Source organism: Pezoporus flaviventris, unplaced genomic scaffold, assembly GCF_033815535.1.
Source record: "Pezoporus flaviventris isolate CSIRO_AGI_PZ_B2104156 unplaced genomic scaffold, CSIRO_AGI_Pfla_v1 ptg000015l, whole genome shotgun sequence".
Lineage (NCBI taxonomy): Eukaryota > Metazoa > Chordata > Aves > Psittaciformes > Psittacidae > Pezoporus > Pezoporus flaviventris.
In genome coordinates this window covers 34,634,158-34,651,628 of record NW_026892563.1, presented here as the reverse complement: position 1 = coordinate 34,651,628, position 17,471 = coordinate 34,634,158, and the positions used below count along the sequence as shown (strand labels likewise).

Genomic DNA, 17,471 nt, shown 5'->3' with positions numbered 1-17,471 from the left:
GTCTTGAAATAAATAATAATTCTCTACGGAGGGTAGGCACTCTAAGGTGGGGCTAATAGTGGAAGGGGACTTAAAGAACTGCTTCTGCAATGCATAACCTAGGAAGAAATATGTGAAGGTAAAAAAGGAAGGGTGAGTGCTGTCCCAGATCTGAGAAGAAATTATCTAGGTTGGGAAAATTTCTGGACCAAAGCCTTGATCTCTGTTATGCAGATGCTTATTGGCCTCGGGATCTAGATGGTGATTTTGTAATGATTCTCTGAAAATATTTTGGCATAAGTTGTATTTATTACACCAAAACACAAATGAATTAATAAAAAATAAAGGGGGGGAGGGAGAAGAATAATGACATTCCTTACTAAAAAAATGACAAAGTATCATACCTGGTTGAATGGGTAGAAATGAATACACCTGACAGAAATGTATTCAAAAGTAATTTTGCTCTACCTGTCTGGTCCACTATGTTTAATCTGCCTTAGCTTTCCCAGTTCAGTGCTGTTCCTCTGCCTTACTTGTCTTGCTCCAGAAGGTCGTTTTCCCCAAAGTTTCAAGAGGCTGAAGCAGTGTTTTCCTGGAAAATCCTCTTGGAGTCCTTTTGACTACCAGGATGAAATAAGAGAGCTAAGTTATTCACAGGGTAAGAAGAGGAAATAGATCCATCCTGAAACAAAGCCTATTCCACCTTATCTTCCCTTGCTGTGACTATGTTATCTCCAGAGAAGTTAGTATTTGGACACAGGCCTCCCTCAACCTCTTCTAAGAATTAAGAACAGGCGCCACTCAGTGACTCGGGAAAGGGTGGTATTTTTTTTCACTGGTGTATTCTCACTGCTGTAGGGATGTCTACCTAAAAACTGTGTGAAAAATTGTGCCCTTCATATCATTGAGCACATATTGACTCTGGCCTGATGGAGAGTAAGACTGTGAGCCTCTGTTCTGCTCAAAAAACACTGAAAATATTTTGAGACACTGATTATGTTTTAAAGAACATCAGAGCAACATTGGAATTTTGCAAAATGTAGCTCCCTCTGGTGATGTGCATTAAAATAGGTACTAAGAGGCAACAGAATAAGACATGAAATTCTTAACTCTATGAATCTGTATTTTAGAAGCTATTTGCTTACAGCAACAAAAGATCATTTTGAAGTGCAAGAAGTTTGATATAGTTTATGCAGAACTGCTTATAATATCTCCTAAAATATCCAAAATCTGTCAAAACTAGTTGGCATTCTATCACAGCATTGATAGTTCTTCAAAATTAGCATGAAGTTTAGAAGCCTGGTATCTCATCCATTGATTATGGCATTTTGTTGTATTTTAGAAAATAAGCTATCTAGATAATGAAATTTTTCTTAGAGGATTTCCTGAATAGTTACAGTGAATATCGGAGAATGCCTCTGAGGGAGTGATGTGATTATACAAAAGATACACCAAAAGCAGGAGTAAAAAAACCCACAACCACAATCCAGAATTTATTTGCTTCTGTGGATGTCTAAATAAAAAATAAATTATACGCTGCTATTACTTATCAGCAATTCCTGATTGAATTTGGTCAGTTTAGAAGTAATACTACTGTTTTTCTAGCTGTCAAATCTACAGTCTTGAAGCAGTCTTAATGTTGTATCTAGCTGGGGCTTCATTCGCAACTCTATTCCAAACTTTTAGAGATAGTTACATGAAGAGGACTGCAGTACACACAACTTCAGCCTCTCACTTTATTAACAGGAAAGAAAATGAAGTTTCAAGTGAACTTCTTATGACTAGAACATTAAAAGGAGTGAAAATCTCCTTTTCTGGGTGGAATTTGTTTTTTTTTTTCCTCATGTTTGCTATATTTAAGTAGTTTGTATATAGTATGGACTGTCTTTTAAATACAGAAAGATTAAACAAATAAATAAATAAATATAAATAAAAGTAAGGGTGAAGTTGACATTGATGAAGCATGAAGGAGTTTAAGGAGATACCCAAAGAAAGGCAAGTTTCAAGTAGAAAAAAAAAGAGACACCATGATATAAAAACAAGTGTAAGATATTTGAGCAAAATAAGGGTATGTTAGTCAGTCTGGAATTCCTTCTTCATGATTTTTAACACCAACTTTAATCTTCTTATGGGCATGATGCCAGGCTCTAGGGGAATTCATGTTGTCTCCAGAAAACAGGTCTTACACAAACTCTTTGTCTATTCCAAGAGAAACTTAGGAGTTTGTCTCCTGTTTTGTTAAATTGGTATTTGTAAATCGCTTAGAAAATTAAAGTTACCAGTACCTGTGATATGATTCCCCTTTCTTTCTGCTTGTTTATCATTTGAGGACTTGTGTAATCCCAACATAGGCATCTCAGGTATATCAAATACCTGTGCCTATATCTCCATCAGGGAACTGAGGACGACTAGTTCTTATGCAGATATCTGTGGTGCATGTTTCTTAATTTAAGAGAAATGAATCGGATAAGTAGGTTATGTCCAAACTTACAGAGAAGGACTTATACTGATTATGGAACAGACACTGATGCCCACTGAAGTATTTTGGTTTTGCCTGAAAAATTCTTAAAGTAGCTAGGTTAATGATTGTCTTTGCTTATTTCATGATTTCATTGGGATTCTAGTGCCTGTCTTTTTAGTTTCTAATTAAAGCATGGTACAGAATCTATTTTAAGGGAGGCAGGTATTTTCTTTCCTCATATGAAAATAATTTTTGGCACACTTTCTGTACAGTAAAAGACATTTTCTAATAAGGAGATGTACAGTTTACTTTGAATAAGCAGTTATTTAAACCATGAAAAACATGTCCGCATTATACTACTGTCTTGATTGAACTGTGATATATACTAGATTACCTGTAAAATTTCCATCAACTTTTATGCATATTGAAGAAGTCATCAGTACATCCTCGTAAGAAATATATTAACATGGAACTGAAATAATGCATGATTAGATGACTACACTATTTCTAAATTGTGACAAAGCCAAAAATTAAGGTCACTTCTTGTTTTCTTCAGTACATTGAGGGTGGTGAGACTCTGTCACAGGTTGCCCAGACCAGCTGTGGCTGTCCCACCCCTTGAAGTGTTCAAGGCCAGGTTGGAAGGGACTTGGAGCTACCTGGTCAAGTGGAAGGTGTCCCTGCCCATGGCAGTGGTTTGGAACTAGATTTTCTTATGGTCCTTTCCAACCCAAACCATTCTGTGATTCTATAATTCATTATAAGTATATTGTACATTTTTTTTCTGTATGTGGTTGGGACAGAAATGCTATGAAACAATCTTTTCAGGCATTATAATAATAATTCATTTTTTTTATCAGAGGGAAAACATCTACAAATATCAGAAGATAAGTATTTAGGTATAGGGGTAACTTGAGTGGATTTCAGTCTCAGAGTTGAAGTTAGATTTTAGGAAAAGCTCAATTGCAAGACTTCTTTTGTCTAGTTAACTGTTCTGACTTGAATGTGGTTTTTTTTTTATAGTTTGTAGCTTGGTTGTCTGTTGTTCTGTTTTGGGATTTGTTTGTGTCCTTGAGCTGGATTTTCCTTTAAAAAAAAAATAAAAATAAAAAAAATTGAAAAATAATGATAGGCCATGCTTCAGGTCAAATTAAGCACACTTCAGAGTCTTTGTGATTTATCTTATCATAGCTGAGAGTTCCGTTCTGCTAATTACAATTATTTTGTGCCTTTTGAGGCTAGGAATTTACAAAAAGTACTAAGAACTTTTGAGACTTGCTCCACATACATCCAAAATGCTCTCTGAGCAAGGGAGGAGAGAAATCAGCACAGAAGATCTCTTATTTCATTTTATGATTTTCCAGCTAGCAAAAGGTTAAGTTCTCTGTGAGGATCCCATCAATTTGCTCTCATCTCCCACCTATCATTGTGTTGCTGCTGCAACAAAAGAAGTTAAGATTCATTAAATACTTTCTGAGGAAGAACAAGCAAGCATAGTTGAGGAAAGATAGGTTTTGAGATATAGATATAGAGATATATATGCATCTTCTGTATCTTCCCCATCATTTTGGAAGTCATATGCCCTCTAATTTTTTCATTTGTAGGCTCTTTCTGCCTTCTGATGACTACCCGCTGACTAATAGGCTGCTAACAGAGGTCATGGATAAGAGTTGTAATGTCTTGAGTATACCCTCCTCAGTGGGGTTGTGATATCAAAGTTATAGTCTGTATCTCCAAGAAGACCATTATCATTATAAAGTAACACGGAGCATTAAAGGGAAGCTCCATGAAGACCATTATCATTCTGTGGTAACACATCATTAGACAGTATCTTAGGCTGCAGAGCCCATTGAAGAGAGAACAGTCATAACATGACAGCTCTTTAGAGTGACATAAGTCAGTATGGCCGTTTATATCAGCAGGGGTTACTTATGTCTCAGTGATTCCTCTTGGCATCCTTTCTTAGCTACCAGCTGTTAAATAGAAGGAGTTGCTCTAGGAAAAGCCTCAGGGCTCCTTGAAAAAGAAAACTCTCATGAGAGTTAGAGTCCTCATTTTAGCAGAATCACTGCTTGATTGCAAAGGGTTCAGACCTGTCTCCTCCGAGCCAAGGTGACAGCTGGAAAGGGAAATACTTCAGGTCTTTCCATAAACACATTGCTTATGGATTTCGCAAGGGGCATGTACTATGGTGGAAATCAAGTAGGCACCGAACATAGGAAGGTCAGACCTGTATTTCAGGAATCAAATTTATATTCTCCAAACACACTTAGCTTTCTTTTTTGACAATATAATCCTGGCTTCCTATCTTTAGGTATACTGTGTCAAAGCAAAGTTTGTTTCCCACCACAGATACAGGAAGCATTTCTCTTATCAATCTGTATTCATGATCATTTTCATTGCGCTATATTCATAATAAGACACGTGTTAGTTATTTTGCACCAATATGCTGTTCCTCATTAAAACAGCGTACTTTTTACTCTTAAAATACTTTCTTCTGGTATGTGTCCTTTCAGAAATTCTAACATGCAAAATACCTTTAACTACTCTTTTACAAGAGAACATATTTTTATAAGTGAAGTCATTAATTTTCTGCTTTCTCTCTGGGTAAGGAATTAATAGAGTTTAAGAGTTAAATATGCGTATTTTCAGAGAAGAAAATTTAGAAACGTTCCAAATTTCTGTTCCATAACGTTTTCAAGAGCCAGTAGAGGGTGCATTTTCCACAGCGTTTTCCACAGCACAGTTTAATTGGAATTCTAATTAAGTATGTGAATAGAACTAGTGTGTAATAAATGTATTATTTTAAAATTTACTTTCAGGAAAGCAGAGCAAAATCTATCCAAAAGATACCTTTTAAAACATTCCATCTTAATTTACAATAATAAAACACCAGTTGAGATATTTTCTGTTCTGCTTTTGTTCCTTTGCACCCAATAGCTTAAAATGGCTTCCTCTTATACCATGGCCTGAATACTCGAGGATAACCTTCATAGCACCATTACTATAGCAACTTTGCAGTATATATGAACAGTGAATAGGGCTGAATAAATGCCTTCCTTATTTAACAAGAATCACTTGGTGACAATTGGTTTGCAGATTAAAACACAGATGCCTCAGTCAGCTTTACATATAATGTGACATTTTCTCTCCCTTTCAGAGTGTCAGAACTGAGATACAATTCACAATCAGGATGTGGTAGGTATGCTGCAACATATATTGGCATATGGAAGAGCCTGAAAACGTGCAAGCTACATGATCTTCATACCAACTCCAAATACCACAGTGTATAGAGAGCATATGATGGCAAGTCCAAACGAGAAACAAATCTCTTCATGTATACAGTTACTTATCCCTGACTATGGTTTTCTCTCCTGGGATCACTGTGGTCTATGGAGCCACTGTTCATTTTCAAAATATACCAAACAGACAGGTTTCAGCAACAAATTACAGATTTCCTTTCCATTTTTTCCAGACTGCTTTTTGTGTTTCGAACAATTATAAGGAATATTTAGTACTCATATTTCTCTGTGTCTTCCAATATGTTAACATACTTTGGGAGTTGGTACATATTCCTCTTCCACAGCAGATTAAATTAAGGTCAAATTAGCTGCACAGTATAGCGTATCACTTTGCACTCCTTGCACAAACCCTGGGGCCTAGAAATTTAAGCATCTTTATATGAGACAGCCCTTAAACAGTTTACTTTTTCTTCCTCAAAAGATGTGCAGTAGAACCCCTTTCTGCCACCCATATTAGCACAGCTACAGAACTCCAGAAAAGGTTGGGGAAAAGCTGGTGCAAGCAATGAGGTTGTATTTATGGAAGCCATTTCCATGTCCATAGAGCAAAGGAGAGGTCCTTGCTGCGCTCAGCAAAGATGAGGCACATTTACTCTGCATGGGAAATCTTCTCACCTCTGAAGCTATAAATAGGGGTGTAGTATAAGCAACTAGTATGCATCTGTCTCACTGTGTGTATAATGTCTCTCTGTAATGGTTCCATTTTCTAGATGACATTTACTTAACTCTGCTTTAGGTAGCGGATGTGTTCCAGAGGTCATTCAGAAAGTAACTTTCAGAGAGAGTCACTTTTAATATGTTTTCTTCTGAAGACATACTTCTAACATATTCCTGAGCTTGCTATTTCTTCTTATTCACATGAAAGTTTTTAAGAACATAATCTTTTTGTGTTACTTTTTTTTTTTTTCAATGTAGACATACAAAGTTTAGGACTCCCAATGTCATTTAATGCAATTTGTAATATAATTAATTCTTGCATGTAAATCCCAATGGCATGATATTCTCTTACAAGATAGTTCTCTTAATCTCTGATTAAACTGATAATTTCTGATGGATGTCTAAAGATTTAGCATTGCTGCCAAAATTCTGTGATGTTGATAAGAACAGCTTTAATTTAAGGAATAAGAGGAGAAATTCAGCAGTGACTGCATCATCTCTGCATCTAGTTTAGGGTGCAAGAAGAGAAAATGAGTGTAAGAGATAAAATTAAAAGAAAGTGCTAAATCTACTAGATCAGTAGCTGGATAAATAAAACAGCTAAAGTGCTCTGCCTATTTCCTCTGGAAAACTGAATCAGAAAATCGTACCAGAAATATGTTCTGATCAAAGCCTGAAAAACAAAAGGACAAAACTTGAGCTTAGAATGAAGGATTTCAGATGGGATCAGAAGCGTGAGGTCGACTTTGTGTTCAAGGACTGTTATGTCCATGCTCTGAGTGTAAATGGGATGTACTGGGGATTGCAGGTTGTCTTGCTCGTTTATTTGTGCCCTTCTGGGTTCAGTACTTTTTTAGTTGGTGTCTGGTCCTCAGGCAGTAAAGAAAGGGGAGCAAAGTAAAAGACAAAAATCTTTTAAGTAACAGAGCTTCATTAATTCTGCTGCTTAGAGGGCAACTTTCTCCTTTTCTTTTTTCTTTTTTGGTAAAAAGCAGCTAAGGGTTGTTGTGTATCTGAGTTGTGTTTGTAAGTGACCCGTTCAGGTCTGAATGCCAGAAAAAGTCAGATTTGTCCCAGTCATGTTGTGTGGTAGTGACATCTTTAGGGAAAATAAAGATATGGCATTGGTGTGCTGTTAACGATGACAAAAATGAAGAAATATAATGGTAACATTATTACTGATTGTGGAGTAGTTGGAAGGATGAATGAGAGGGAATCTCTATAACATCAAGATTGCTTTGGGGAAACATAGTGGGACAAAGGTTTTTGTGTTTCTCACAGGATAGATCTGAATACAGACATGAATCATTTGTAGTGTTATTAGTAAGATAAATATTAGGAACTGTTTCATTCCAGTATGTCACTGCAGTATCTTGACTTCCCTGGATTATATTGTATCCTGCTACTATTAAAAGTAATGGTAACCAAGTTATGCTTGCAAGAGGCAGCCAAGAGATTTCTTCACTAAACTGTCAAACAGTTCTGTAGGTTTTATTTTGAATATAGTTTATTTTCAGTGGCTTGCCACAGTACTATCTAATTGAGCAGTCATTAATTCACTTAGCCAAAGTCAAATGGAAGGATAAATATTTTCAGAGAGACACACTTTGAAAAATTAAGGAAATTAACTTCTGTGAGCAGATGAACCATGAAGAACCAAGACCTTAATAGGAGAGATGTGAAAGTAAACAGGCCTGCTGGTTGCACCTCAATGTACTAAAGGTTCTGGAACAAATGTAGATTACAAAGTATGAAATCCAAAACAGTAAGGGGAAGAGATGAGAAAAATTGTGTGGATGTATTGTACATAATGATTTTTAAAATGGAGTTCTATTGCACGCTTGCATCCTTTATTTGGATTCACTAAAGCATTTGATATAATTAGTGAAGCTTGAGAAGAGAGGGATTTAGTAGAGCACTCATAAAGCAGTTAGAAACTGCAAATATTAATGGGTAAATTAGAAGAGTCATACATTCATTAGTGGGGTTCTTCAGGAATTAGGATCAGCATTATTTACTATTTTAATATTTCCAGTGTTAAATATAAAAATGTACTGTCAAAATTTGCTATTGACAAAGTTATTACATGGAAAGACCTGCATGATCTGTGATGAAAAATATCTGAGGAAGAGATGTCTCTGGTTGCTCTGAGAAACATCAGGATATTTGAGCTACAAATGTGATGTAGCCCTGTAGAGAATGGAAATGTGACCCGAGGATGTGACTAGGTATCATAGTAGTAAAGACAGATATTTCTTCCATTGTACAGGACACTGGTGGGCTCTTACTGGAACACAATGTACAGTCCTCTTCACCCAGTAGGAGAGATGCAGACTAAAGCTATTAGAGTGCCTAGGGATAGCAAAAATTATAAGAGGGGAAAATTAAGGATATTGTCTTAGATAAAATAGAAAAAAAAAAAAAAAAAAAGAGGATTTAGTATTGCTCTCTGACTGTTTCAACAGGAAAAACAAAATGGGAAGAGAGCTAAGGTAAAATATCACTATGGAAGTACTTAGGTATAAAATGGCTCCAGATAAGTGCATGCTGAAAATGAAGTGTTTAAGTGGCAGAGTCATGAGATGCTGGAATATAGAGTCTCCCCCTGGGAGCCACAGGAGCAAAATGTTAATTAGTTTTAAGGTGGAGATTAATCCTTTTTTAAGAGATTTTATGATATGGACACCTGAAAGAACAGGGGATTGGACTTTGTTCTGCTAGCTTCCTTCACAAGCCAGGTTCCAATGGTTCTGTCATGAGTCTTGCAAAACCTGGTATTTTTCCTGAAACCTCTAAGGGCTTGTGGCAATGTGAAAATCTGGTCTTTCAGTAAATACCTACTCTTAGTGATTATAGTGAACTTGAAAATGTGAGCTCCAAGGGTGCAATACCTATGAAGAAAATAAGGCCACATTTACATATTTGCAAGATTTATTGCAGCAGTATCTAGGAGTTGGAGACAGTAAATTGCAGAATCTGAATGCTAATTCTTAATTGACAATCAAATACTGTCTATGACATCTTATTTCAATTCCTATATATACTTCAGGCTGGGTTTTTCAGAGCTTGACCTTCATTAGCCCTCTCCTATTTTTACTTTGACTCAGCTTATCCTTAATCTTAAAATCTCTGTCAAAAAGGAAATGTATCTCTCTGCAAACTATTTACACCTTGATCTTGTTCCTGCAAAAACTTACGTGGGTCATGTCGAATATATGTCAGTGAAAAATCTGTCTGTGAATAATCAATTATTTCAGTAAGGTTGCTGACAGGAAAATTAGCACTTATGCAAGTGTATGCAGAATTATGACCCTGATTTGGGAGCTTTTGTGAGCTCTAGATGTGCAGGCTTGAGGAAGAACCTTTCAGGAAGGATGGAACCATTCCGAGGAGACGGCTGTGAATCAGATCAATGATCCTTTTTCTCCCAGCTGAAAACTGTAGTTTCATATGCAGTGAAATACTTTTCTACAGTCTGTAGGATAGATTCTTGGTTTGCTAAATGGGAAATGCTGTGCTCCGGTGCGTTTCAAGTCTCATAATTGATGTGTAATGGTACCATCCTGAAATGCCTTTTAAAAATCCAGTAAAAATAATTGATTTTTCATAGGCAGAGCTCCATTTGTCATTGAGTTGCATTCCTCACAAACCCTTCAGAAATGCAGCGTGCCAATAAAATACACAGAATGATTAGAAAACCACTGTCAGTTCTGGTTGTGCTGTTTATTTTGGCTTCCTTATGTTGAAATGTTTTAGTTTTTTTCCAAGACTGAAGTGCCAAGAAAGAATATTATCTTACTCTGTAGCTGCCCACTAAACCCCCAAAAACACATGGATAAAATTCAAAGCTTTAGTGAGTGTCCTTTACTAATTATGACTCACCTACAAATAATTAAAAAGATGAAAACATCCTTCTAAGCACATGTATGGTTATAGTAATCCAACCTTATTGTAAGGTTTAATAATAGCATTTATATTTTTAAAGATAATCAGATTTAAGGTAAAGAAGTAATTTCACTTTCAGTAATTTCAGCAAGATGTCTTTGCTTTGGATTATGCAGTGACTTTTAAAAACTGTTTCATCTGTTGCAGCAAGTTTTGTATGAAAAGTTTTGTATATACTGAAAGTTTTGTATATACTAAGGAATCAATGAGTAGCAGATGAAAATTGGTGGAGCTCCTCTGAAACCACGGGGGCTTTTCAAGCTCTAAAAATCAGACAGAACCAAAATTTTTCCCATTATTTTTATGGCTTTTTAAAATGGGCTTTCACAGGCAGCTCTCTTCCCTCTCTGTTTTCAGTAGCCCACATCAATTCACAGATGGTTGACAAACAAGGTATATAATAAAACTCTATTTTTTATTAAATAACTGTGGCTATAATAATGGTATTCACTGTGATTTTTTTTTTTTAAGTCTTACAGCCTGAACCACTCAGCAATGAACACCCTTGCACACCACTTTACTCAGAGCCTTCCTGATCTTGGTGGCTCTCAAAACAGATGCATGGGATTCTGTTGTGAGGGCCCAGTTGTAAGGTTAATGTCAAATATTAAAGCAGCTTATTAAAACTACTACTGTTTTCTGGATCATGAGCCTCTCACACTTGGTTGTTTAGTATCCAAATCTCTATTTTTCAGTCATATGATATATCTATATCTATAGAGTGTATTAGAAGTGTGATCAAGATGTCTGTATCTTTATGGTTTGAATGGACTGGCACAAATTCAGCATGATAAGCATTTATATTACATGGGATTTTTTATAAATTTACATCAGGAAAATAACAGTTCAGTCCCATTATGGTACATTTATTATTTTTTCAGATTTAGCAGTGTCGTGGTTTAAACCCAGTCAGGTAACTCGTTCACTCACTCCCCCCTTTCTTTTCCCTCCCCCTACTCCCAGAGGGACGGAGAGGAGAATCGAAAAGAATACAATTCCCACGGGTTGAGATAAGAACAGTTTAGTAACTAAGGTATAACACAAATCACTGCTGCTAACACCAATAATAACAATGATAAAGGAAATAACAAGGGAAGAGAATACATCACCTCACCACCAGCTGACCGATAACTTGCTCCCCAAGCCCGACCAAGCACCGACCCATACCTACTTCAACCCTGCAGTCTCCCAGCCCTTCCGGCCAACTCCCAGTTACCTCTTGGGCATGACGTGCTGTGGTATGGAATACCTCTTTGGTCAGTTTGGGTCAGGTGTCCTGTCTCTGCTTCCTCCCGGCTTCCCCTCCTCCCTGGCAGAGCATGAGGCTCACAAAGTCCTTGGCCAAACCAAAACATCATTGTTATCAGCTCTGTTCCCGAGCTGAAAGTCAAAACACTGCACTGCACCAGCTACCAAGAAGGAGAAAAATGCCTGCTACTGCTGAACCCAGGACAAGCAGTTATGAGCCTACTTTTTGGTACAGGAGAAATATTTTAGAGGTGGTTTTCATAACTGCCATTTGAATACTAGTTTTTTGTTCTCTTAAAACCACCAAAAGAAGAATACTATTGAATTATTTAAGGCAATGAAATGGATTTAATCTTATCTGCAAAATAGATTGAAATATATGGTGACATTTATAAACTAAAGCTAGTGATACTTTTCTGTTTTAAAATCAGCTGAAGTTAAGTAGGTTACAGGCTCAGGTTTAACTCTGAATGTGGTGGGACCAGCTAAGTTACAGGAGTGAAATACGGCTGTAAACAGCAAAATCTCTGAGTAGAATCAGAAAAATAAATGTAAGGGATAGAGTTTTGATTAGAGATTTTTCATCTTAAACGCTAAATCAGATTTTTTTTATCAGAAATTGGTTTGGCAGAGCATAGGGGTTGCTGTTAGATTTCTAAAAAGCAATAAAAAGCTGTGGTGCTAGAGCCAAAACCTGAGTTCAGGGATATGGTTAGTCCTTGAGAGTCGAAGCGTGCCCTGTCTTGAGCTGCATGTGAGCCACATAGTTACCCAGCATCTTCTTTTTCACCTGTTTAAGAGAGGGTAGTGCTAGCACATGGTTTAGCTTTATTTCTTTCTGCCACAACTGGTTTGGTTTTGTTCTAAAATGCTGTGAAAGCTGAAGAACAAAAGCAGAGTTTGAGTCTAGGGAGAGATCTAGCATTTATAAGGTTTTAATAATCCATCTCAATATCACGTGTTCCAGTGAAAGAACATACAAATGCAATAGTGTTGAATAATGTCTACTGTCAGCTGCCCTTTTCCAGCAGGAATTGACTTAACGCATAGCAGGTTAAATTTTCAATATAAAGTTAACAGTCATATCGACAATACCATTGTCATTCTATTTCAATCTTTTGTCCTTTTTTTAGTTGATAGAAACACAAGGAAGAGAAGGTGGAGCATTTACTGGAGAATTATAGCTAGCAAAAAATAATTGAATCAAGTTACAAAAGGATTGTGTATCCCATGAGACAGTCCTCCTCCTGCCTGGTTGTATTAATTACTTCCTCCATAAGGAATGCCAAACAATGACTATAAAACCAAAATCAGACCCTCTGTTTTGGTTTGGATACAGCAATCCTAGCAGGATGTTTTCATACCTAACTTTTATTTGTAAAATCTGGCAGTTATTCCAGACATTGCCAGTGTAGTACACAAACACAAGCAGGAATTACTGTTAGATATTAACTGTGTGTATTGAATGCTTCACTGCATATGTTTAAGAGTCTCATGAGAAAAATCTCAGCGTATGCACAGAAATGACATGTGTTGCCACCACAGCTGCTGCAGTATTTTCACACTTTAGTGTGCTGTCTCATGGCAATCAGGAAACTATTATTTTATACAAAAAAGAAAGAAGGCTTGAAGTGGTTGGGTTTGTTACCCCTCTGCACTTCATAAAAAAACAACCTGCACCCAAATTGCAGTATACCTCCGAAAAAGAAAATCAGGCAGCTATGCATTCTTCACCATCTTGTCTCCTAGCATATCATTCCTTCTCACTTGAAGAAAACACTGCCTTTGGCTTTTCATAAGAGCAGAGCGTAAGATGTTGTGAAATCTGGGATCTAAATGATATGGAATCAGCTTTGCCAGCATAACGCCAAGTTAGCACACTTAACGCGCATGCTTGGAATATGTTTTCACAAATAAACTTAAAGAAACGTCCAAGCAAGAGGTGCTTTTACTGTTTCACACTTGCAACTAGATGGCCTGATACCCCAGAGAATGACCAACACAATGATACTCTTAAGACTCTTTTATCTAAAATGCATTAGAGTGTATTTGCATATTTAGGTTTCAGAAGAATAAGCATCGTGCCTGCACGTACCCATCAGCATTTTTATTGTACACTTACAAAAATAAAATTATTCTGCTTTAGAATCTGATAATAGGCTCATTTCAAAGCCCAACACTCGGATCCAGTCACAAGAACAGAAACTGAGCCAATAATCTGAGGAATGGGATCCTCTCCATAAAGCAGCGACAAAATTTCCCTGCATTACTTCTTTGTGGTATGGTGGGATCATAGCTGTTAATCTGTACATGGCAACTTTCCAGGCAGGAAGCTAAATGCATCTGTGCTCCCACTCCAATTTCTAAAGCATTGTGAGGGACTTGGTGCACAGATCTTGCTATGTGTATGCAGCAGCCTTCCTGTCACTCTTCTCCCCAGTTAGAGCCACTCTTGGTTGGAAACTGTTTTTCCTTCAGCCTCCAAGAGCACCCAGGTAGGGTTGGGGACTTCCCTTGCAATAAGCAATGAATTTTCTGTGTAAATCTTGACAAAGTCTACCTCATATTCTGCTCGTCGAAGCATCAATAAACCATGCTTAGATCAAGGGGGTCTGCAACTGCTCACACAGTGAGTGTGCTATGGTACAGCTATTGGTATGGACTAGAAAAGGGATGAAATGTGCCATGTAAGAGTTAAAAAGGAATGGAAAACCATCACTGCCTCTGGGTAGACAGAAGACAAGTTACAAACAGCATATTTTTACCCAGAAGAAAGTAGCAGATGTTCCTGAGAGCACAGAGAGTATCTGGAGTGCCTGTAGTGATAGTATAGGTTCTGCAGTTCTGACTTTATCTTAGGTGGTTTAGTGTAAGGAGTTAAAATTTTGGCATGACTTTTGTCAATGAGAAACACATAAAGCTGCATTTTTAATGAGCTATCTTTAAAGAAAAGGTTGCAAAGTTCTAGGGTTTTTCTTGGGAAATATTTGGAATATGCTGTTTCTCATCTCCAAACCTCTTTCTATCTGTAGCAATGTCTCCATTACCGAAATGGAAATACCAGAATAGAAAGCCTAGAGGGTTTATGGTTTTCAGATTTTGTGTGAAAGTGTGTACCCAACAATCAACTAACAGAATATTGGGACCATTTCTTAATTATTTTCCTCTATTGTTTAAAGGCACAGAGCTTGATACCCCACTGCATTGTTTTAGTGTTGTCACTCCACTGAAATCCTAATCCACGGTGATGTGTGGCTATTGGCAAGAGTGAGTCAGCTCTGTGCACCTGAAGTTGGACGTTGCTTTGTCCTCCAATGTCAGAGCTTCTCTGAGCTTCGGCTGTGTTTGAATTTCCCAAGAGGCACAGTGTGGCTACGAAATAGTCAAAGCAGCAAGGGCATGCTGAGCCCAACAGACCGCTGCCAACCCCAAAGCTCGGCTTTTCAGGACTCAGACTGCCTCCTGCTCCTGTGGGAATGAGGTGCTTCAGCAGCCTCAGCCAGGCGGTCTGGAGTCACAGAAGGGGGAAGGCAGTGATGCTGGCATGGTTATTACCCTGCAGGACCAGTAAAAAAGTATGTGATTGAGAAATACTCCTCCCTGTATGTATGGGAAACTCCTAATGTTGGTTGAACGTGAATAAAGAGCAGTTTACCAAGGAAGTGAAGAAGAACAGCATAGAATGGAGTGATATAGATGAGATCTGACGTGTCTGTGTTGTATCATCTGACTTCTTATAGCCTTGTTCTAACGTCCTTTGTCTTTATCTATCCAGTGCAGCATTATTATTGTGATACTGTATGATTAAACCAACAAAGAGTTTAATTAAAGAATAAATAGTCCACTGATAATTTCACCCATTACTGTGGTACTGGATTTAGCAGATATAAGCATCTTACTAGTGCTGCTGCTTCTTATTCTTAGTATTTTTCCTAAAAAAATATTATCAGGAAGAAATATTTTCCATCGAAATTGAACGATGACAGTTTGTCTTGTAAGTTCACATCCATAGCAACTATGTACTGAGTTAGTAACCAATTATGTGTAATCATGTAAAATCATTGAACTATTGGCAAAACTCAACCAACTGCTTTTAAGTTTTGATATTTCTATTCCACTAGCTGGTAAACATAGAGTAGAATTGCTTTTGTGATTATAGCATGGGAATCACTGATGATTTATTGAGAAGAAGCTTATTATTAGTCTTGTCAAGATGACAACTTCATTAATTATCCAGTGGTTTTGTTGATCATTTCATTTCTTCATATGAATAATTTAGAACTTTGAGACATACAGTAATTTTCGTGAAAGGCCTTCATATTGGTCAGCTTCTCAGGTGCACATAGAAAACTTAAATCCCAAATGAAATATCTAGCGTCCTTTGCAATCTCATTGTAGTTAATTGAACCACTGTTGCTTCCACTGTTTCTAATCCTTCTGTAACAGTCTAAAAGAAATTACCAAAATAAAATGTCTTATCATCAGAAGCAACATATTAATTAGTTTTAGATTTTATTTCACTACTACTAAATTTTTGTGATGCAAATAATGTTTCCATATGCTATTTCCTATCTATTCCTTATGGCAAAACAAGTTGAAGAATTAAGAGCAAGAAACTAAGGGACAAGTAATAGATGAGATAATAAAGTGTTAACTGTTGGAAAGTAGATCTATATCCCCAGTCTTTAAAAAAGAAACAGAAATAAGTCCTATATAATTTTATTACTATGTTTATGATACAGGATTTCTGAGGACCAATCCTAAATGAGTTATGAAACATGAGATACAGTTTTGCATTACTGCCTTTGAACAGCATTAATATGTAGCTGTTGAGGGTTTGGTTTTTTTTTACGCTGGGTACTGATATGTTCCTCATTACCACAGCATCTGACAATGGAGACACCAGTACATTTAAATACCTCTCCATTTTTCCAATACCTATCTTTGGAGCATATTATCTCTGTTTAAATTTTTTTTAATGAGGAATAGTGCACCTTAGTGCCATCTTACAGACACAGAACTGAGGTTTTGTCTTGTTAAATTTGCAGTGTATTTATGATCACAGATTGTTTTCAAAAGCTGATAAATAGAAACTGAATTTTCCAAATTTAGCCAAATTAAGCACAATAAATATTTAGCCTAGGAAATAATGAAATGCACCCAGACTGTCCATTCAGAATATAAATTAATATTCACATGCTGAGCATACAAATTGAATGTTTTCCACAAAACTGTTTCTTAACCAGTTACAATGCTGACAGAGTACCTGGAATAGTTGGTCTCCAGCTGACCAGCTTCTTCATGTTAAAGTTCTGCATTATCTCTTTGTGCAGGAGCAGGCAGCCAAGGTTTATGGTGAATATCTTTTAACTAGCAGGGGAAAGATTTTCAAACGTTCTAAGTAAAAAGCAAAAAGTTGCAATACAAAAATCAGTTTTATTTTAAGACTGAAATTTTATATTTCAATGGAAATGAGTAAAAAATGTGGTAATGGGATTAGGTCACTTAAATGCAACATCCAGAAATAGTGGTTAAAAGAAACTGCTGTATGTTGCAATCACCTACGGTATCACAGGTGGAGAAATGCGTGCTCAACACTTTACTGCTTTGAGCTTTGGGACCCTGGACTTGTTTGCCTTCCCATGCATGGAGACATTGATTTCTCTTATGCTGTATACCCAGATTCTGTCTCAGACAATTAAGCCTCTTTTGAAAGAGATTAGTACTTTATGGGGCATCCCAGAAACACATACATACTTAGCATTTTTGTGGCCAGTAGATCATTCCTGAAGTTGTGGAGCTCGATTAGTGGAGAACCATTCAGATACTTCAGAGGGGTTTTGCTATTAGATTTCTAGTTACCATTTTGGCCAATGTTC

General features: G+C 36.9%; 1 protein-coding gene and 1 long non-coding RNA gene across 20 annotated transcripts in view; one reads left to right on the top strand and one right to left on the bottom strand.

Moving 5' to 3' along the window:
• ROBO2 (roundabout guidance receptor 2) overlaps positions 1–17,471 on the top strand; it is a 1,073,259-nt gene that overhangs the window by 336,677 nt on the left and 719,111 nt on the right. The gene's annotated exons all lie outside the window — the stretch shown is intronic.
• Positions 1–17,471, bottom strand: part of LOC133269177 (uncharacterized) — a 55,883-nt gene that overhangs the window by 22,153 nt on the left and 16,259 nt on the right. Inside the window, exon 2 of the long non-coding RNA XR_009743356.1 lies at positions 16,859–16,989. This is a non-coding gene — a long non-coding RNA (uncharacterized LOC133269177). The remainder of the gene's footprint in view (positions 1–16,858; positions 16,990–17,471) is intronic.